We start from the raw sequence: 23,046 nt of genomic DNA, 5'->3' as shown, positions 1-23,046 counted from the left end.
CAACCATACATCATACCTCGAGTATTATTAGGGCTCGGTACCCTTTTCGTAACCATACAACCATACATTATCATTTCTTTCTTCTATTATCTCTATCATGTTCATACACATAAACATACATAACATACTTACCTTATACATAGCGTTACAACCTGACAGTACGTGCAATATCCGAAGATCGTTCACGTACCATCAAGCAATCATTCATACATTTCACATTATCCACATAAGGCATACACTTATCTCTTAGGATAAGTGTATTAACAAACATGTTGAGTATGCACACAGCCCCGAAAACATAACACATAAATGGGGCTAGAAACTCACCTGAACACGGTTACGTTCTCCGTTGATCGTAATCCCTTTCTTCAGTTGTGCACGGCTGACTGTATAACAAGTATACATATCAATTTAACTATCACTACTTATAACATCTTTCTAGTCTTAATTACTACCCACAACGAACGGGGGTCCGGGGGCAGCGCCCCTGGCAGCGGGGTCTAGGGGCGGCAGCCCCTAGCAGGGTCCAAGGGGCAGAGCCCCTGGCTGGGGTCGAGCTGCCAGGTCAGCTTGGAAAAATTTTATTTCCATTAACTGTCTTAACACATTTTCATTAGATTTTAAATTTATTTTCTAAACGAACTTGGCTTTAGGCGAAGTTAAACCTCAGGCGAACTTAGCTTTAGGCGAAGTTAAACCTCAGGCGAACTTAGCTTTAGGCGAAGTTAAACCTCAGGCGAACTTATCATCAGGCAAACTTAAACCTCAGGCGAACTTGTCATCAGGCGAACTTGGCTTGCAGGCGAAGTTCATCAGGCGAACTTAGCTTGCAGGCGAAGTTCATCGCTTGAAGGCGAAGTTGCCCAGATGAAGGCGAAGTTGCCCAGATGTCCGCTGTTTCGGTTTCTGATCAACATTTCGGGCGATTTTAACACCCTTGTTAAGGTTCAATACCACCCACTACACTTCCCGACCATTTTCGGTCGTTTATACACTAAAAGCTCGGATCTTTAAACTTCCAAGATCAAGAATCATACCTTTTGAGCTTGTTTGGATCTCGTTTATCTTGGTATCACCACTAATCTTTCTCTCTTACCCGGACCTCGCTCGATCCTTCCTTCTTTCTCGGCCCGGCCGGCGGCGGTTTTGGGTGTGCTTGGTGTGTGTGTATGTGTGTGTTTAGGAGAGTGGGGGAAAATGAAGATATTTTGGGATTTTGGGGGTATTTATATCCCTGAAATCCCATTCTCATTTAACCCATCTCAATTAATCCAAGTCCAATACCCGCTCCTTCCCCGACATTAATCAATTACGCGAAATCACTAAACATAACTTCCTTTATTCATCATTAAAATTTTAGGATGTTACATCACGTCTTACTTGTTTCGGTAAGTATAAAAGGGCATAGATTAGGGTGGATAACAATACTTGCAAACAAACAGATTTATCCTATACGCGAATTCTGATAAGTGGACAACTATGTAGTTTTCAGAGCTTAAAGTTGATGAATATATCGGCAGTTGCGATTAATGTGTTTGATAAATTTAAATATTGAAAATAAAAGTTCAAGAGTTGTGGGCTTAATTTGTTTATCTCGGTTATGATCCTGTGCAAAATCCATTTTGGGGGACGAAAAATGTTTAATTGTGGGGATATTTGATATGGGCTAAATTATATATAAATATTACAAATATTTTCTACACTTCAAGTAGTTTATTGGATTACTTTTCATTCAATTTTACTCATATTTGGTTCATATTCGAATCTTATAAGTTTATAGTATAAACATGCTTAAATAACATATTTATATAAAGATCTAGGGAAATAGTAACAAGAAAAAAACTTAAAATTGGCATTTTTAATTGTCAACTACTTTTAAAAAAAATAAATTGTTTTATTGTAATCTGATTTAAATGTCTAACGAGTTTTGTCAAACAATTATTGAGATGTAAATTAATTGATATATTAATTGTTTGATATAGTTTTTTGGTGAATTTCTTTTGGCAACGTAGGTGAATGAACGAGAGGCCCACATGTAACTTCAAAGTCTTAATTAAACTGAAAGATTATGGGCTTATTAAGAATAAAGAGAAAAATAATAAAAGGGGTTTGTTAGTTAATCTTGAGGGAGGAGCTAGGTCACGTGAATAAAAGGGACCACCCCTAGTGGTGACTGGAGAGAATCATGTAAGACTATAGAAAAGGGGATGAAAGGTCTTGCCCTACTTAAGCCTTATGTTTAGTTTGATCATAAAAATTAAAATTTTATAGAAATCTGAATAGACTAATCATTGCGATGCTTGGGTAGGTTTAACGTTAAGATATGCCTAAGTAGCCTGTGATATAAACATAAATCCCATACATCTAGTTTAAGTTGTTAACACTTCATAGGCGTATGGTTTTATAACCTTAAATCCTATATTGATGGGATGCTTCAGGGTTTGGAGACCATGGGTCTGTATGCCGTATATCATCTGGGTATTCATATCTCATAAGTGGATTTATGGATATTAAAAGAGCTTAAAGAGTAAACCTGCAGTTTTCTACCAAACATAAGTCATTAAACTTGATTATCTCGACTTCAAAGTACAAATACACTACTGACTTGATCATCCATGCTGTTAGTCATATGGGGTCCCCTTTCTCGCGTCCTATTACCATTAAGAAACGAACCACAAGGGGCATGTCATATGTAAGCCCTACAAAAGAATTCGTGCATATTTGCCTGTGGATATGGACTTTGGGGTATTTCTTGATAACGGGGGTATGTCATGTAATGGGGAATACTTACTAGTTAGTTACTTAATACATAACTTAATCATATCTAATGGCTGCTTTGTAACATCTCGGATTTTTCGTATATGTATTTGTTTATATTTAAACCGATTCAGGAATATAATTCGGATCTTTTAAACTATTTAAAACTTATATTTATTTGGTATTTAACTTGGTTTAATTTATTTTATAATTTCATAACTTTCAATCATGCCAAATAGTCCATAGAAACTCTTAAAATCGCTTAAAATGGCTAAAATGCATTTTCGAGAACTACAGGGACTAATTTGCTAATTCTTTACTTTTTTTTATTAAATTAACAAAACTTAAACTCCAAGAAATGTTATTGCAGATCCCAAGTCGTTTTCTTGTTGTCCAAGCCGAATTATTTTAGTTATTGTACCCGATTTTCTCATTAACAGCTTATTTGTTTCCTAATCGAGTTGATTACTTCATAAACAAGTTATAATTCATTATACTTAATCAAAATACATCTCTAAACCCCGAAAACATCAGCCACCATCCCCTAATCTCAAAATCCACCTTTTTCTTTATCAATTTCATAAAGATTGTTCAAGTTCTTTCATCTACGGTTTGACTTTGATGTTCAAGACCACGTTAACCTCGATTATCTCTTGTTCAATTCATCGTTTGGGTAAGTTGTCTTGATGAAAAATCTTGGTTTTTATCTAAATAACAAAAGCCCTCAATCAATTTTACTGATTGATGGGGTTTTACCCGTTTAAGGGCATAAAAGTCAAATTTAATGATTTTTCAATTACTATATCTTCTGATCGGAATTAGCTTTCAGTCCAGAAGACTTTTAGTTTTATCTAGAGATTTTGAGTCTACTGATTAAAACTCGACTTCTGAATCGCTGTTCGGATTCTGGTCAGTACCAGCTCGCTTATTTACTGAAATCTCATAACCGGAGTTCTAGATATCCGTTTGGATTGATTCCAGCGGCTATGTTCTTGGTTTTGACTCTATTTTATTTTGTATAAGTCTCAGATCTGGTTGGATCAGAAAACTTGTCACATTAACTTTGCTTGTTTATTTTATCTCCCGGTTTATTCGCTTAATCGTCAAGGTGAGTAATCACTCCCCTATTTTACTGTTTTTCAATTATTTTGGGGACATATGCGTATTATCTCATATTTTTATATTATATATACACAACTAAAAAACATAAAATATTGTGTGTTATCAATTAAATGTTAATTGCTATTTGTTTGACTGTTTACTTTATCGCATTAGGGGAGGTCCATCATAATCATATTAAAGTATGATCATACGTCGTCTTAGTAGCCAAAGCCCGATTCGCATGGCGATGGGAAACCGACACCCACATTTGTATATGCTAGTCATAGTAACCAATGCCCGATACGCAAGGCAGCGGTCAACTGACACAACTATTTACTCATTGTTTGAGTGATTTATACTCACAATATCAGTTTTGCTCATTTTATTTATATATTATTATTATTAGTGTTAAAACTGATGACTTTTCTCACTCAACCTCATGTTGACAAATCTATATTATTTTGGTTATTTGATAAACTTTGTGTACTTGATTGAAATTTTGAAATAAATAAAAAATTAGATATTGTCATTTTTAAATTGTATGATTGTACCTTGTGAACTATAAACCAACGGCTCGCGCCCCGGCATTTCCGTCTTAGGTTAGGGTATGACATGCTAGGTAGACCTTGAGGCTTAAGGTTAGGTGGATAAACAATATTCTTGATCGTCTTTAGTTATCCTTATAAATGGTATAACATGTTTTGATCAACTAGATATAAGGTTTAGTCAAGTTGGGGTGGCATGGATCCCGAAAAACCGTATTAAATTATTCTTAATTGGGGGTCCCACTAGATCATATAAACTGATAAAATCTTATTTGTCGCATATTGTCTAAAAACCTCGGTAAATATTAAAGGGCATGGGTTATGGTGAACAACAATACTAGCAAACAAACGGATTTATCCTATTACGCGAATTCCGATAAGTGGACAACTATCTAGTTGTCAGAGCTTAAAGTGGATAAATATATCGACGGTTTATCTTGGTTATGATCCTATACAAAATACTTTTTCATGGACGAAAAATATTTAAGTGCGGGGAAATTTGATATAGGCTAAATTATATATAGATATTACAAATATTTTCTACACTTCAAGTAGTTTATTGGATTACTTTTCATTCAATTTTACTCATAATTGGTTCATATTTGAATCTTATAAGTTTATAGTATAAACGTGCTTAAATAAAACATTTATATAAAGATCTAGAGAAAATAGTAACTAGAGTTGACAAAAAGTTAAAATCGACATTTTTAATTGTCAAATACTTTTTAAAAAAATAAATTATTTTATTATAATCTGATTAAATGTCCAACGAGTTTTGTCAAATAATTATTAAGCTGTAAATTAATTGATATATTAATTGTTTGATATAGTTTTTGGTGGAATTTTTTTTTTCTTTTTGGCAGCGTAGGTGAATGAATGAGAGGCCCGCATGTAACTTCAAAGTCTCAATCAAACTAAAAGATCATGGGCATAACAAGAGTAGAGAGTAAAATAATAAAAGGGGTTTGTTGGTTAATCTTGAAGGAGGAGCTAGGTCACGTGAATAGAAGGGGCCACTCCTGGTGGCAACTAGAGAGAATTGAAAAAAGAAAAAAAAAGGGTTTTAACCCTACTGCTACTCGAACAGAAAGTGAATAAAATAGAGAAGAAAACTAGCAGCCAAGCACAATCGTCAAGCCACTCCATGTTGCATCAGAAAGAATTAAAGAAGCAAGTAGGCGCACATCTCAATTAATTTAAGCTCATAGGCTAGCTGCTCAACTATTTTAATTTCTTTTTCGATGAACCGTGATATTTATTTTATTTTTGCTTCGTTGATATTATGATTGGCTAAACTGTTATATTGTCTGGGTTTGGATGAATACTTTTTTAGACTCGTTTTATTTTTGGTTTTGGATTATTTATTGATTGGTTCATGCTTTGGTAAAGTTTTTTTTGTATTTGTTTGTGATGCATATGCATATTTGTTATTAATTTATGATCAATTTATTGTTTCATATGCATCTTTGTGAATTTCTTTCATGTACAAATGCATATCAGGTTTTCTACCGTGTGTTTACAACAAGTTTTTGGTATATTGTTAACGTATTCCATAAGAACGGTAATTGAGAGTTGAGAGATACCTGATATTCTGTCACTTGAGAGACCGGGAGGTAATTAAATGTATCTGCTTTGGTCTTTTACGGGTTTGGGTAGTGATTGCACATGAGTGAGTTACGCTAGACTTCATTAGATTCTTACAGATCCGAATTATAACCGAATTCAACAAGAATACCCCTTTACGCCTTTAGGTGTTTTGTGTTTAGAGAGGCCGAGAGGTAATTTAATCTTTGGGTACCTTGGTATAGTTAGGTAAGGTGAGACCGGGAGGTGATCTAAACCATTAGACCGTTGAGCTTTACATGATATTTAGGGTTCTTAGGTATTGTTAGTGAGACCGGGAGGTGATCTAGCATATTTCAGTTATTCCTTTAAGTTTCTTATTTTTAGAATCCGGTTACCAATCATAAATCCAATTTTGAGAGTTTACAAGTTGACTAATAAGATTCCTTGCCTTGGTAGTTGTTTCCTCTATATAAGTTCCAAACCTATTTGTCTGTGTCTAGTTTCTGTGTTAGCTTTAGTTTAAGTATTCTTTAGTTTATCCACCTATATATTAATGCAACACATTCTTTTCACATGTCATTCAACTAGACCTTCCACATAGGTGCCAAGTGTATAAATTGTCATTTTTACAATTTCTATTTAATGAATGATAAAATGAAAAATATGTTGTTGATGGGAATTGAACTCACTACCTTAATTTTAAAATGTTTATGGCTTACCAACTCAACTAGAATGAATTGATGTTAACTTTCTCTTTTTCTTAATTGTTATAGATTCACAACCTACCATTTTGATTTTTTTTAAAATACAAATACAAAATATTCTTACTAATATATGTATTTTTAAAAGGAAAATTGGAAATAAATAATCCCACCTTTTGTGTATTGCCGATAATAATCCCACCTTTAAAAATCACTAGCAACGGTCCCACCTTTTAACTATTTTTGTCTCGCTGGTCCTCCGTTAAAAAATACTTAACGTTGTTATGTTTTTTCCCTAGTTTCAAAGCGATGTTTTAAGGCTTTTGATCGGAAGAACGATATGAGCCGACTGATGTAAAACTTATCTCGAAACGGTGATTCAAATGGCTTGATTTTTGTTAATTGGAAATTCAAGCACCCGAATTGAAACTTTGTTTCGTCGTTTGGATCACCATTTCGAGATAAGTTTTACATCGGTCAACTCATATCGTTCTTCCGATCAAAAGCCCTAAAACATCACTTTGAAACTAGGGAAAAAACATAACGACGTTAAGTAGTTTTTAACGAATGACCATTGTGACAAAAATAGTTGAAAGGTGGAACCATTGGTAGTGATTTTTAAATGTGAGATTATTATCGGCCAATACACAAAAGGTGGGATTATTTATTTCCAATTTTCCTTTAGAAAAAAAATTATTTATATCTTATAAATCCATAACGTATGTTATTATGTATATTATTAAATTTATTTTTTTTTTTACTTTTTAACCACCCGTATATCACACGAGCTATATCCTAGTAACTAATAATTAAAAACACAAAAATCAATTAAATCTATTTATTTAAGTTATTAGTCAGAGTCTAGTTTAATTGTTGTTAGTGTCTTGTGGGTTCGATATCTGGACTTCATTAGGCTTTACTATAGTCGATACGTACACTTGTCTATCTAGTGGTCTAGCATTATGAGTCTAGACTTATAAATTTAAAACTAAAGTATCTAGGTTAGGTTAGGTTTTTATAGACCACATTTTACACATCAACCATCAACAAAAGTCAAGGTCAATCATTATCAAAAGTTGGCTTATACTTAAAAGATCCAGTTTTTTCACATGGCCAGCTTTATGTCACTTTGTCAAGAGTGAAGAGTAGAGCCGGTGTTAAATTAGTCATATTTGACAAAGAATCACAGCTTACAAATAAAGCAACAAACGTTGTTTACAAGGTGATTTTTGAAAACTTAATGTAAGAAAAACTAAACCTGGTATGTATTTGTAAGCTTAGCTTTCAATTAATATTATAAATTTTGTTACTAATATGTTTTTTTAATTTTTCAAGTCTAATGACCCATTTATGTTGAAGTATTACTTATAAACTGTGTTGTTTTTTTATAAAATTTTTATTTTTTATGTTATAGAAATAGTTTAATTCTTTCGTAATATTTTCTGTGTATCGAATGTGAATATGTTATTTGATTTAAAATAAGGATGTCATCCTAAAATATAAAAATCAAGTCGGATGAGGTAAAAGTTTTTTATATAAACATCTAAATTTTATAAACATTGCTTCTCTCTTAAAATTATAAATTTCTGATGTAAATTTAAAAAAATCCAAGTATTGTCTTGATATCACTAAAATATTGCTTATCTTTTAAATTTACATTTTTTTTTCCAGTTTTTAATGTAAATTTTATCTAAATTAAAATGTAATTTAATAACAAATCTAAAAAATAGGGTTAGTTATCTATGTCTATACTATATATAAAGCATGAGTGATGAACCTTTTAAATTTTGAGAGGTACTAAACTTGTTGCTTTAAGTACAAACTATAATGCATAAGATTTAGACATGTTAGGGGCAATTTAGTCTTTTGACAATTTTGTCTTTTAGCAAAATAATATATGGTTATTGAAAAATAATTACAAGTTTGTTCCTTTAACTTTAATCACATTTTGTTTACTTATAGAATAGTTATATATACCCTTTATTTTAAACCAACTACTTCCACGACGTTTAAATGTTTATAATTTTTTCACTCGTTAATATTTTTTTAACAAACATTATACCATAAAAACGAGTATTTTATTCTCTTTAATTTGAGTATGGTATTGCTATACTTTTTTCATTTTAAAAACATAACGTGTTACGTGATTGCCATTATGGACCGGAAAACGGGTCGGGCGGGTTCTGTTGTTCTGGTAATGGGTCTAAAAAGTTAAGGTTGGAAAGGGCTGATAAAAAAAAGTTAATTTGGTTTGGGTCGGATTAGGACGGGTTTCTGGTCAAAAGGGGTCAAGTCAAAACGGATTTCGAGTTAATACAGTGTCAGGCGGAACGAGTTACGGGTCAAGACGCTTTCAATGTAGCGCACGTGCGCACACCTAATTATGCGCGTATGGTCGTTGTGTGATGTGCTTACTAACACCAGTTAAGCTTCCTATGCCGCATAACGAGCATACTGTCGTCGGGTTACGCAAATACTGTTGTGAAGTCACGCACGTACTGAAACAGTTACAGCGTCACGCGTTCGATGTCATGTTTGTATGCATACCCCGCCGCATTGCGCGGGCACCCAGCTAGTTAACAAAAGTCTATTAGATAGATATAATCATTAGACTTCTTGGTACCATAAACCGTCGATTACATTATTATTAATAAAACTGATTTTCAAAATCCAATTTAAATACCAAAAGTTTTCCAATCACTCCAACCGATCTTAATCTGCAACAATGGCCAACATTTTTGCTTGAAAATTTTCTAGATGTTTGAGCAAATATAAATTTGTGTTTATCGATCTATCTACCATACACAAGGATTACATCCAATTGGTTTTGTTATTCAGTAATCTGTTTCAACACCAAATTCATGCCATCGGCATTAGGAAACACTTTCCATCTGAGGAAGAAGTTAATCTGATCAATATAATACATGAAAAACTTGAAGAACATGATCAAGAGGTTGTCCCTTTTGTACATGTTAGGGAATGGTTTTATTATCCTAATCAGAATAAGGTTATTATCAAGTATTTGAATGGAAAATAGAATAGTTTGAAGCCTAAATTACTTTTGGAATCGAATGATCTGGTTCTGTTGAGAGACTAGGATATTTTGAAGCTTGCTAATGGAAGAAAGGAATTAGCATATTTTGAATTGGAACATGAAGTTAGTAATAAGGTTAAATGGTTATTAGGATGTGTGAACTATGAATCTGATTTTGATGATCTCTACAAGATTTTGATTATGAAGATGAAGCATAAGGTAACACACCTTCAATAACTTGGTTAAATTATTTATGAGATTCCATTTATAATGTTTAGTGGTTGAAGAAAATTGAGTTACTAGTATACTTTTAATACATAAGAATACATGTAATATACATAAAAGTATTGTAAATTTTGTTTTTTTATTTTTAATAAATTTTTATTTCTACGTTTTGGTGATATATTATTAATTCAGTATATTAGCTTAAGTAATTATAGATAATTTAATGCAGTGTAGATGATATGTTTGTTACAACATGTATTTACTTGTCTTTCGTATTTTTTGTTAAAGTTAACACATATAATAGATATGTAAAGCTGTTTATATTATATAAGTATTGTTTATTCTAGAATGATAGCATTAAGTTACGCAAGTATGTGTTTTCGATTGACTGACGGATTAAATAATCCTATAGATATTACAGTTGTATTTAACAACTTTATTAATGTTGAATTGAAACTCATATTCAAATAGGTTAAGATTTTAGTTGTATATTTAATTAGGCTGCTATGGTTTATTTTGTTTTTCAGGTTGTGAAGTAAAATAACTTTCTTTTGATGGAATGTTAAAGAACTTGATGGTGGACTAATATAATTAGAGCATGTTTATGTCTTCGCTTGGTTTTTTGTTTGTGTAAGTATTAACTCTTTATGTAGGCAATATAAATGTTTAATATTTTGGTAAAAAAACTTATGTTAAATATTTTTGTGTTGGTTTAATATGTTCTCTACATTTAGATGGTTTGTTTATATGTTTTTCACATGTGTGTAACATAGGCCACTATCCTAGTTTTAAAAATAAAAAAGGGAAAAATGTATATGAAAGTTGATATAATAAAATGATATCATTTTTTATTTTTTTCATATGCTTTCACATTTATTAGTATGACATTTTAAAAAGAAAAAAGAAAAACGTGTAAAATGTTGAACAAAAACGTTATTTACTTGGACGGAACCAAGCTTGCTTAGCATATTAATATGAAAATTGTCGTGAAACAAATAGAGATAGAACACAAAATCGGTAACATGTTGGTTACCGTATTGCCATTATATTTCGATAATATATGGTTTTTATGGACACTCACTTTCGGTCTTTCCTTACCTTGTTTACACAAAGTTTGTTTGGGTGACATAAGATATATTTTTTGACGAACCCAAAAAGAAAGAAATTTGTGTTTTGTACGTTTAAAATTTTGTAGATTGTGTATATAAATATCTAATTGAAATTTCTTTTCAATAAGCTACTTTTTAATAAAAAAAAACAATTAACACTTTTTAAATAACCCACATCTAAATAGATATTTGATTACTTCCATTGTATAAAATCTAACAAAAATATGATTAATGATGAAAAGTTTCTTCAACAATTTATTTGTTCAAAAATATATTGGTCACAAAAACATGTTGATTTTACTCAAATTAAGTCGAGTATAGTGCCGTCATCATGTTCGGCATATAAATTTTCTTCTCTGGTTAGTTTTTAGACCAACATAATCATTAACAAAGTTTTATTTCCTTTAGCTATAAAACTCATTACCGGAAAACTTAGAACTCCACTAATACCTTGTTAATCACGTTTTTATAGGACAAGTAGTATTTAAGATATTATGATTAAAAATAATGGAAACAAGATCTGTACACGTTTGTACGATACCTCTATTAGAGAAGAATGATGTGTTTATCACTATCGCCTTTTGAATACATTTATATCCAACTAAAAAGCAAAGGTAAATAAAACTCATTACTTACAAAAATGGACATTTTGAGCAAAATTAAGATACATAGATGACCAAATTATAAGGATTAAATTAGTTATATTAACCGTATACGCGATTAGAGATGTACAAATTGGTGTTTTATTCCAAACCGGTTTGGGTTTAAAATCGGTCCAGCTTAGCCATCTCCTGGTCAAAACTGGTTTGCGCCAAACCAGTCTAGGTTACAATCAAGTTTGGGACATAAAAAATGGTTTTTTTACTATTGGTTCGGGTTATAAACCTGGTTTCAATGAATGAGAATACAAATTGGTGTCAAACCTGCGTGTTGGGTCGGGTTACAAACCGGTTTGGCTCAAATTGGTTTTCAACCAGGTTTGGGCCGTGTTGAAAACCGGTTTACCTGGCCCAAACTAGTTTTCTTTACACCTCTATATGTGATTATGTGAAGAAAGCCCAAAGTAACAAAGTTGGACCGGGCTATTGAGAAATCAGCCCATAATTGACTAGCTTTGAAAGCCCTAGAAATTGGTGAGTTGTCCACGTCCCTCAAAAGGGTGATCTAAAGAGGAAAGCCTGAAATTATACGTTATCTTCCAAAACAACTTCAATTGTGTAAAAAGTCATTGCAATTTATCCAAAAATAAAGGGGTTCCAAAAAGTGAAAGTTGAATATATTAAAACAATAGTATTTTAGTAATATACTTTTATATAATATATATATATATACACACACTAATAATAATAACAACGACAACAACAACAACAATAATAATAATAATAATAATAATAATAATAATAATAATAATAAATAGTTATAAGTATTCAACAAATTTACAAAACTTATTGGCTGAACCGTTCAATATATTTTTTTTTGTGTATGATTATAAAATATAAAACTATATTTCTTTTTGCTTTGAATGATTATAAAAACTATGTTTCATTTTCATGTGATAACGGTAAAAAAACAAGAATAATGGGGATAAAATGTTCGATACTCATTTTTTTTAAATGTATTTTATAAGTATCCTACACTCAAATTTCACCGATTTACAAGTATTTTGGAAAATAGTACATGTAAAATAATTCTAAATATAGATACATTTAGCAATACCTTTTTTATTCTTATAAGTATCCTACACATGTACGTAGGTAACCATGATTGAACATCAAACTGATTGTTCTTTCATTTTCTCGATACAACTATTTTATTTTGCTTTTTAAATGTTGACGTATTTCCTCTTTTAAAAAGAGAAATCAATACTTTTGACCAAGACCATACATTTTGAAAACCATATTATATTAATAATAAAATTCTTAATTTTAAAATAAGTTTTTTTTTAAATAATAATAGCACATAAAGTTATTTGAATTTAAAAGGTTGATGCGAATGGAGGTTTATTCACTTTTTGCATTTTAAGCTATTTGTAACTTTCTATTACTTACAGTCATGTCATCGTCTAAATCTTAACCATTGAATTGGTGAGATCAACGACTATATCACCTCATACGCTTAGCATAAAAAGTTTGTTTTTACTTGATCAGTTTTATTTTTGACGAGATATTTATATAATAATTATTAAAAAGGAGGTGTAATGATTGATTGAATGAGGGCCTGTCTAAGCAAAGAGATAATAAGTCCATTATAGAGTGAATCATTAATGAAATCTTGACGATGACCTTTTAAATAAAGAAGGATGGATAGATGGGACTCAACAATTAAGGAGATAAAAGATGCATTATTTGGTGGAAATAAAAGGAGCAGATTGATTAAATAGAAAGCTTTATTCGTGTTGGTTTCTTTTGTTCCCAATTTGCTTAGAAAGTTACTTGTATATGTGTGTAGATTACAAATAATGGCTAATCAAGTTGCCATAATAGTACCATTGGAAGGACATTTGTGTCTTTTGGTTGATGTTTTGTCTGCCTGTTTAAATTTTATAAACCAAAAGTACTCATATATGAACAATTGAACATAATTGACAGATGATTTAAGCACCAATGAGGAGAATGATATCCTACGTTAAAGTTTGACTTGTACTCAACTTAAATTTGTTGTAGCAAGCTATTTTGCACCCACAAGTCACACCACCAACAAAATCTTATATAAAAGTTATTGCAAATGTTATTTCACCTTTGAAGAGAATATATAAACGTAGTGTATATACTAACCAAACCAAAACGCTAAGAGGAAATATCTAAAGATAATTATCATCTAAGCTTACCAACAACGATGCTGACCGATGCTCAAAGTTGTGTTAATTCCTCCAAAATTGACTAGCGTTTAGAAATGACAATAGGACGAGTTTATTGGTAACCATAGTCTCGTATTTAATTGTAAAACCAAATCTTATGCGCAACCTAATACATGTCAGGTATCAAGTATTCATGTTGTTGGGATTTCCAAATGCATTTCTTACAATTGTAATTTTTTATATAAGTCTATTACCTAAAGAATTAAGAAGTGTAAAAATTAAAACTAAAAATAGAAAATAAAGATAAATAACAAAATGTTTACCAATCGACATGGTTCGGGTAAACATGTACATATGTTTCGAGTGATCATGCCGTGTATCACATAATATCATACTCGTCTCATACCCATAAAAAATTTTTAAAACTACCCATACGTGAATACCGCTTGTGAATGTGTCAAGTTTTAGGTTCTCCAGTTGAGTTCGGCTTCGTCGACCATCCCGACTAACGCCTATTATCTCCTTCAAAATTTAGATATACCTCTATTATTACCCTAATACCCTTGTGTTAGATCTCACACTCATGCCCTTTGCACTCGGCAAGGAAGTGCAACAAAGTTGGATGCTCGGTGCATATGCAAAAAACACCCATAAACATGTCATGTTAATTATCATATCAGATTTCATCTAATTCTTCAAAAACACTCGCTTTCTCTCTGATTTTTACATCCTTCCCACACAAACATCTTTTCATTTCCAAATCATAATCACCTTTTACAAGCATTTTGTATCACTAAAATACTTTTAAAATCAATTAAGCTATTAAAAAAAATTAACTATCTTATGACATTAATTAAAAAACACTTAGCTAGCTAGTAAACTAATTTATACATATAAGATTACCTGTTTCACCCTTTCAGCATATATACCCATTTGCAAGTTTAGTAATTATACTAAGTTGTTTGCTAAACACGTACTTAAAAAAAAAACAAAAAACAAAAAAAACTAACACATTACATAATAGGTTTAGTCATTCTAGATGAATACATAGAAAGAATCGTATTGGATTCGTCCATATACTTTATAACATGCATACCTTACTTCATCTTTGTATTGGCCGACTAATGAATCAAGAATACTTACTCGATGTGGATGATTTCTTATACATGTTGGACAACACCTTAAAACAATCATCAATAGTTTCAATGATGATGTTGTGCGAAACATTCATAGCCAAAGATAACCTGGTCCATTAAATATTTCTCTATCCGTACGTTATGGTCTCTAGTGTTTGAAGGCATACGAGTTGTTAAGAAATCTTTGGCCTAATCGAATATCCATAAACAATTGCAAGGCGAATTGTGAATGCAAGAATATCAATAGCAAGTTAATATAACATGGCTCGCCCTAGCTACCATCTGAGCTGACCCAACCTTAAGCCTTGACGGTCCGCTCTCACCAAAACAGATACATAATCAGATTAATTCCGTAACTCAACAGTAAATGTTAAAATGGTTAATTACAAATAGTGGCAATATTTCTATTTTAATCAAGAATGTCAATGCAATAAAAGAACAATGTAACCAGTATCCTATTATTCAAATTACATGAACAGTTATCACTTATCAGCTACAATCTAAGTTCATTCCAAAAACCAAGCTAAGGAGACAGGAAAGCAGCAATAACCAAAGCAGATTGCAATATGTTCACTCACATATATTAAGAAATGACAGCCAATATGCCACAAGCTGACAGAATATGCTAAGAAGATACTTTTCTTACCCACTCTCACCTTGAATTAACAAATAGCTATCTTCAGCTCCCTCTTTATATCACAATCACAATCACTCTCAATTCTACCCACGCAAAAAGTGGATTGTTTACCATTTTCCTAACACTAATTGCTTGTTAATGTCAGTGTATGCCCATTATGAGAGCTTAGGTCGCCTAACCTCGGCCTCAGTTCGTTTAATTTAAGAGTTAGGAGGGCTCGAGCTCAACTGGTTTATTATATATCAACTATTTAAATATTTTACTATTGTATTTACATGCATCTATAAATGTATACTTATAATTATAATATTTATATATAACATACTATATATAATTTGGTTATTTTTATCATAACTTTAATTGTGCATGTGATATTTAAAAGGCGGTGTGTGTGTATATATATATATATGTATATATATATATAGGAGAAGTATAAAATGAAAACCCACTTAGAGTTGTGAAAACCCTATGTAATATTGTTTTTTTTTTTGTCATACACGTAATATGTGTTGTTACATTTAATACAAAACATCGAAAAATCAAAAAAATATTGTTTTGCTATTTTTTAACATTTTTTCACTAATTTTTATATGTGTTTTCAGGTGAGAGAAAATGTTATATATATGTTTACATTTTTTATTAATTTTAATTGTGTACCACAAGATTTAAACTTTAATTAAAAACATGTGGTTGAGAATGGGTTTCTATAGTTTTCACAACTCAAGTGGTTTTTTATTTTAACCTAACCCTCTATATATATATAACAGGCACGTTTAGGCTCGTGGGACTATTCAAACTCCAAAAATGAAGCTTGGGGCCGGTCAAGATCATTTATTAAATCAGATCCAGTATAGGCTCGGCTTATCCTCAAGCTCATTTAAGCTTGACTCGATTCGAGATTGTACTGGTGTCAAGCAACTCACGAGTAGCTTGGCTCATTTAAACTATTGCACATGCCCAATCCATGTGCATGTTCATAATCGTATAATTAGTGATGTAAAGTATGTGCCTTTGATAAAGAGTTTAATCAGGATTTGTTTGAATTATAATTACAAGAGTTGTTTTGGAGTCGGCTCTCTCCAAGAAAGTAGTCTCTCTATCCTCTTCGTTAAGGGTGTGGTTTGCGGTTTGCCTTGCCTACATTCAATCATTTCCATATCTTACCAATAAGTTCATGATTTAAGTTATTGAGACAACAATGCCATGAACAAAATATTGAAAATAGGACCACATATAGAGGTGCACAGATCGAGATTTATCTAAAAACCATATCGAGGTAAGGAATCAGTTCCAGGTATGGTCGTGTTTTTTACCGGGTTTTTATCAATTTTTGGTCAGGTCGAGTCCAGGTTTTGACCAGGCAGAGGTGGAACTGCTTCTGTTGGTTCCGGTTCAGTTACAGGTATGGTTTCCTTGAGAAACTAGAACTGGTTTATACTTGCAGGTCGGGTAGGACAGGTTTGGTTCCCGGTTTTATACCCAACTCTACCACGTAGGTTCCTCTACTTTAATTGAGCCGGTTTCAGCGGTAAGTTTGTATTGGGCTTACTAGTGGCTATATGCCTCATTCTTGGCCTTTCTGCAGAAAAGAAATTGATAACCAAACCAAATGGAGGCCTTTAATGTTGTTAATACGGTTGTGTTGTGATTATGAACTTGATTTGAATCATAAAAATCCGTTAGAGATTAGAATCGACTAAAGTTAAAGCCCTTCTATACATTGAAAAGGCATAGGATCTTCATACACCACCATGGATCTTCACACACCGCTTTTCGCCTATACGGCTCGTATAGGGCTACTATACGGGTTGTATAGGACCTGAAATGTTGAAGACCTACACGGCTTGTATAGGTATACGGGTCCGTATAGGCTAAAAAAGATGTTTTTTGAATCCCCTCTATACAACCCGTATAGTCGTATACGAGCCGTATAGACCTGTATAGTCACCATAGGGATGGGGTAAGAAGATCGCATCCCATTGAAAATGATAACTCAATTGCTTGTACCATTTAAATTATAATTTAGGTCCACAAACACCTCTCAAACCTTGCCCTAAAAGTCTAGAAAACCATATCTAATGCTCTCATCGGGGAGCCCTATGCTTAACAGAGAGAAAGGAGCGTGAAGAGACGGAATTAAACATTAGGGGCCACCTATGAAACTCCTAACGCTCGCCACCTATGAAACTCCTGATGCAAAGGAGAGAAATTCTGGCCTTTGAGACGCCTGCGCTGCGGATGCTTTAAGCGATGTGCCCAAAGAGGAATGGAGATATGAGTTTTAAGTTCTCTTTCCTCTCCATCCTCATATAGATCACCTTTTTTGATTTATGTTCTTGTTTTGGATTGATGATTTGACTTAAACGTCATAGGAGACTTAATATCTCATGGGTGATGCATCCATGAACATAGTGTTAACATTGTTTACCAAAGGTTAAAGCTCCACAAAGAAAATATTGCGCTCAACGAACTAGTTTTTGAAAGAGGTGTGGTGGTGGTAGAACCATATTCAAGGACAAAGTGCAGCCTTGAAATCTTGCAAGTGATCTAAAGAACTTTGTGAGAAAATGGAAGTCCAGAGAGCTAGAGGTTGGCATAAAACCGGTTCCGGACCCAACCGGGAACTAGTTCCGGGTCGTACCCGGTGGGACCTAAACATGTGGATGGTCCTACCCAGTTCCGTATATATTTTCGAAAATCGGTTCTTACGCATTTCCTACCTGAATCCGTTCTGGAGCCAATATACCTAAGTAGGAACCGAAACCGGTTCCTACCATCGGAGTTCACCAAAACCGATTATAGCATTGGTAACAGCTATTTCTGCCCTATTTTATGTTGGAACCCGTTTTGACTGTTGGAACCGGTTTCCGAACTGTTTATGACTAAGCGTTCAGGCACTCTTAAGTTACATTGGTGATTGAGCTAGAGAGGCGTCAACCAAAAAAACAATGAAGTCATTGGGAGTCTTGATCCTACAATTGAGAAGAAACTCTAGATCTCTCACATGAATCTTTGGAATACAAGATGCACGGTTAAAGGGATCCTAGACTTATGTCGTGAAACCAAAGCAAGAAGTTTGGTGTGCTTTACAATCATCCTTGGAAAATTCAGCCTATGTCCAAAGAGACTCGAATCCACATGTTCGTTCCTTTTAAGGTAACTTTCGTCTATTTTAGTTTTTTAACAGCCCCATATGAAGTTATAAAGTAAGTAAAAACTACATCAAAATGGGTAGATATTTGATGTACTCAAAAGTCTCAAGAGTATACAATAGCTTGACATAGGTCCCAATACACCAGACCAGTCTTGTCACCACCATCTACCAGTAGTCGCTACTGTCACCTCCACTACCTGCCGGTCATTGCCACCAACACCGCCTGCACCAATACCACAACCACAACCGCCACCAATACCTGCTGCCTAACCAGGATATAAACTAAGCTTATCGGGTGTACCCTTTTAATATTTTTCATAAGACAACCTAAGGTTCAACCTAAGCCCATTTGGTAACCTCTTTAACCGAACCAACTGACAGAACAGGTTTTAGCTGATTACATGGCCCAACACTATTACCGTCTCTTCAAAAGCTAAGCTAAGGTGAAATCAATAAATATATGTCACCGGTGCAAGTTTAAATCCATCGTCAACAAGGATTCGGACCAAACTTGACCAAACAGAGAGTCTAAATCAAGCAATGTCACCATGACAACATATGCATCTCTCCAACAATCACATGTATCAAATCAGGCTAAACTTATGTTTTCAACCCACTCTAACAAAAACTAGCATGCACTATGCAGGCAAACATTACGTCAATTAGGGTGCATTGATTAACGGAGAATTTACAAACTAAATGCAAATTATCATATTAATATTTAAGAAAAACAAAGTAACATCCATAAAAAGTGACAAAATCAAATTGAAATGCAGTACAAATTCATATAACTTTTGTTGAATTACACAAACACAACACAATTCTTTACCTGAAACCACACTAGTTCTTAGTGAAAGCAAGACTTCACTTGGGAAAGTAACCTCTCCGGTACGCCACAATAATCTACATACCAGACCATAACAGAATATGTATAGATATTTATCATAATAAACGACAAATATTCTAAAAAGAATATTGACCTTTTATACTTTAGTTTGCTCGGCTTTTAATAACATCAAGCCCCATCTCACTAGCATCGGTTGCTTGCAACTCCACCTGAATACCGTAAAGTTCTCTCTTGAACCTGTCCTTTGAGATTGCATAAATCATCTTGTTCCTCACACGTGCAGTATCCGGTGACCTTTAAACAAACACTCATTACATCAAAACCTTAGACTAACAAGGATATTATTACTATCATTATTATTATTATTAATATTGTTATTACCAAGCAATGAAGAAGACCTGCTCTTTTAGACGCCTTCTGGGGTCAAAAAGTCATAATCAAAGATAGCATATCGACACTCGTTCTCAGGAAGGCATGCTGTGAACTCATCATAAGTTTGTGCTGGTACTCCAACTTTTTCAACCATCACCTGCTTTTGCTTCTCTTTAATCTTGTAAATGATGAAGCGGTGGGTCCTTTTTGCCTTCAAATCCATGAACTTTAGCTTGCACTCATCGTGCACAGCCATCCCTGATGCTGCATTAGCCTACACATTTCACGAATTATAAACGCATCACCAAAACAGTCAGGTATAAACTTAGGGCTGGAAACAAACTGAACATTCGTTTGGGGGGGAGTTCGTTTATGTCCGTTAAACTGTTCACGAACAAGTTCGTTTCTTTAATGAACAAACACGAACAAAAAATTTTGATTTTGCGGATCATCAACACATTACTATAACAGTCAAGTATGTTTAAGCATTTCAACCAAACACTTCTTATAGACTTAAGCGAACTGTTAGGCAGGAAGTTCGTTTATGTTTGTTAACTGTTCACAAACAATTTCATTTCTTTACTGAACAAACACGAACAAAAAAATTTGTTCGGTTAGGTGTTCATGAACCATTCACTTGTTAGTAAAAGCTTAAAGAACGAGCATAAGCAAGGCGTTATTTGGTTCATTTACAGCCGTACTTACAGTTAACAAAATGATCCTGACAATTCACCAACACACACATAATATCTAACACACATTACACCAAGAAATCAACTACTGAAAGTTCCATCATCAGATCAATAGTAAATCAAAGATTAGTATTTAGTAAGCCATAAACACCCGATGATTTGACTACATGTGTAACAACATTGGATAAATGATAGCTAAATACAGTCAAATATTAATGCATCATTAATTCGCTGGCACCATTCAGTTCCGCCAGTAAAATATCACTTAACATCTCTAAAAAGTATCAGACAAGAGCTTCACAAAAATCTGTTTATAGCAAATATTCGACACCGACGAAATATCATATACATTAAGTGATTAAGCAAACATCAGATCAAGCACTCAACATCTTCCATCAATATACATCTTCAGTTTAGACATGATTCGTATTCAAAATCTCAAATCAGATCAAACTCGACATCGGTTCTAATTCATTTTAAAAAACAAACCAAAATTTCCACCGAAACACAACTCGATCAACTGCACAAAGTCATAGAGTCGATTCTAAGTAAATTAAACCTCTGATCTAGCTCAATTAATCATCATATTAGCTCCAAGCATAAATAAAACGTAAATCACACGTAATCGCAAAATCGATCAGTAGAAACTAAGATCGAAGCTATCCGCATCAACAGATTCAACAAAATCAGCAAATTGCGTACAGATCGAGATAAATATCTTGAATCAAACAAATTTACAGATAATAATAATAACAATATGTGAAGAGATTAGTGAATAGAAGTGTGTGTGTGTGTCATACCATTGATTCAGGAGTTGATTGATGGATGGAGAAAATCTAGGGCTCCGATTGAGAGGTATTATTTTGCGGTGAACGAGAAGCAAGCCGTGTTTATCTGCCTTTTATATTTTCATTTTTATTTTCGGATGATGAATGATATTTTATTAATGTGTACGAATTATAGACGAGACCTTGATGTTTTATCACCTTTTCATTTTAAACCCTGAAATGCTACCAATTACCGTTGCTTTATGATTTATCGCCTTCATTTATGTGATGTTTATAGTATTGGTTAATGATGAGTACTTGTTATTATAGATAAATGTACTTTAGTATTGACTAGAACATGTGGTTGGTGGTAAGCAATAATGGCATGTGGTGCTGGTTAAAAAAGTGTGTGCTATATGGTATCTGATACTTGGTTTTTATGTGTTATTTATGTATCTGATAGGTAAATTATACCGATTCTTCAACTATTTTTGAATAGTGGCACTAGTAAAAAGAATTGTGGGCATTGGGAACATGATAAAAGAGTGAAGAAAAACAAAAGGCAAAGATGAACGGATACATTAGTTGATTCTTCAATGATATATTGATAAGGTTTTATCCGTTAACATATTTGTTTTATAGTGTTTTACTAAAAAAACGAAGTTTTTGTTACACTTAGTTCTACTAATATATAAATGTGGGGAACATGCAGCGACAAACCTAATCAGTGATGCATGCAATGATTAGCCCAAATAGTAATCATTTTGATGTCACATGACGCCGCTAAAATAGTTTAGGAAAAATTTCCAAAATAGGTTTGTGGAAGAGAGAGAGTTTGAAAATATGCCGTGAATTTTGAAAGTTTCATTAATAATCCGTCGAAAACCGTCGGCGTCGTGACACTGGTTTTGCCGCCGATGGATTTCGGCACCCAATAAAAGATTGGCAAGCTTACGTAAAGCACCTGACCTACCCCGATGGTTTTGTAATCAAATCTATTCGCACCGATACTTATGGTATGAAAATCATCTCCACGTGATGTTTGGTCCTGTTTTCATCTCCTCCGTTAGTTAGTTTCTTTTTTTTTTTTAATCGAAATCCATGTTTTTTTTAAATTCATCTGACCAGATGAATTTCAAGTGAATTTTGTCTTTTGGCATAATACCCATAACAATCTTCACTTTCATCTTCTTTATCTTCGTCTTCACATAATCTACCACACATCCTCCCTTCGCCAACGCCATCATCCATCTCCTTCCCCGACGAACTCCAAGAGCTCAACCTTTTCCAGCGAGCCACCACCACCGCTGGTTATATGGATTTGATTGGTGGTGACGATGGCTCGCCGGTAAAGGTTAAGCTCTTAGAGTTCGTCGAGGAAGGAGATGGGTGGCGGCGGCAGTGGAGGGAGGATGTGTGGTAGATTATGTGAAGATGAAGAAGATGAAGATTGTTGTGGGTATTATGTCAAAAGACAAATTTCACTTGAAATTCATCCAGTCAGATGAATTTCAGAAAAACACATATTTCGACTATTTTTAAAACTCACGGAGGAGATTGTTTTTGCGGTGATGATTTTCAGACCAAAAGTATCGGCACGAATAGA

At 33.3% G+C, this 23,046-nt stretch overlaps 1 pseudogene across 1 annotated transcript; it reads right to left on the bottom strand.

Moving 5' to 3' along the window:
* Positions 1-19,512: 19,512 nt before the first annotated feature.
* Positions 19,513-21,576, bottom strand: LOC143565088 (actin-depolymerizing factor 1-like; annotated as a pseudogene). The gene is made up of 4 exons (XR_013140995.1): positions 21,474-21,576; positions 19,991-20,255; positions 19,743-19,903; positions 19,513-19,665 (listed from the first exon to the last, which is right to left on the bottom strand). The product of XR_013140995.1 is annotated as an actin-depolymerizing factor 1-like (transcript).
* Between the last annotated feature and the right edge of the window lie 1,470 nt (positions 21,577-23,046).

Source organism: Bidens hawaiensis, unplaced genomic scaffold (assembly GCF_021521415.1).
Source record: "Bidens hawaiensis isolate Kalapana, Puna unplaced genomic scaffold, B.hawaiensis_p1.1 tig00022286_1, whole genome shotgun sequence".
NCBI lineage: Eukaryota > Viridiplantae > Streptophyta > Magnoliopsida > Asterales > Asteraceae > Bidens > Bidens hawaiensis.
Note: the sequence above shows the minus strand (reverse complement) of the source record. Positions and strands in the feature narration are given on the sequence as shown.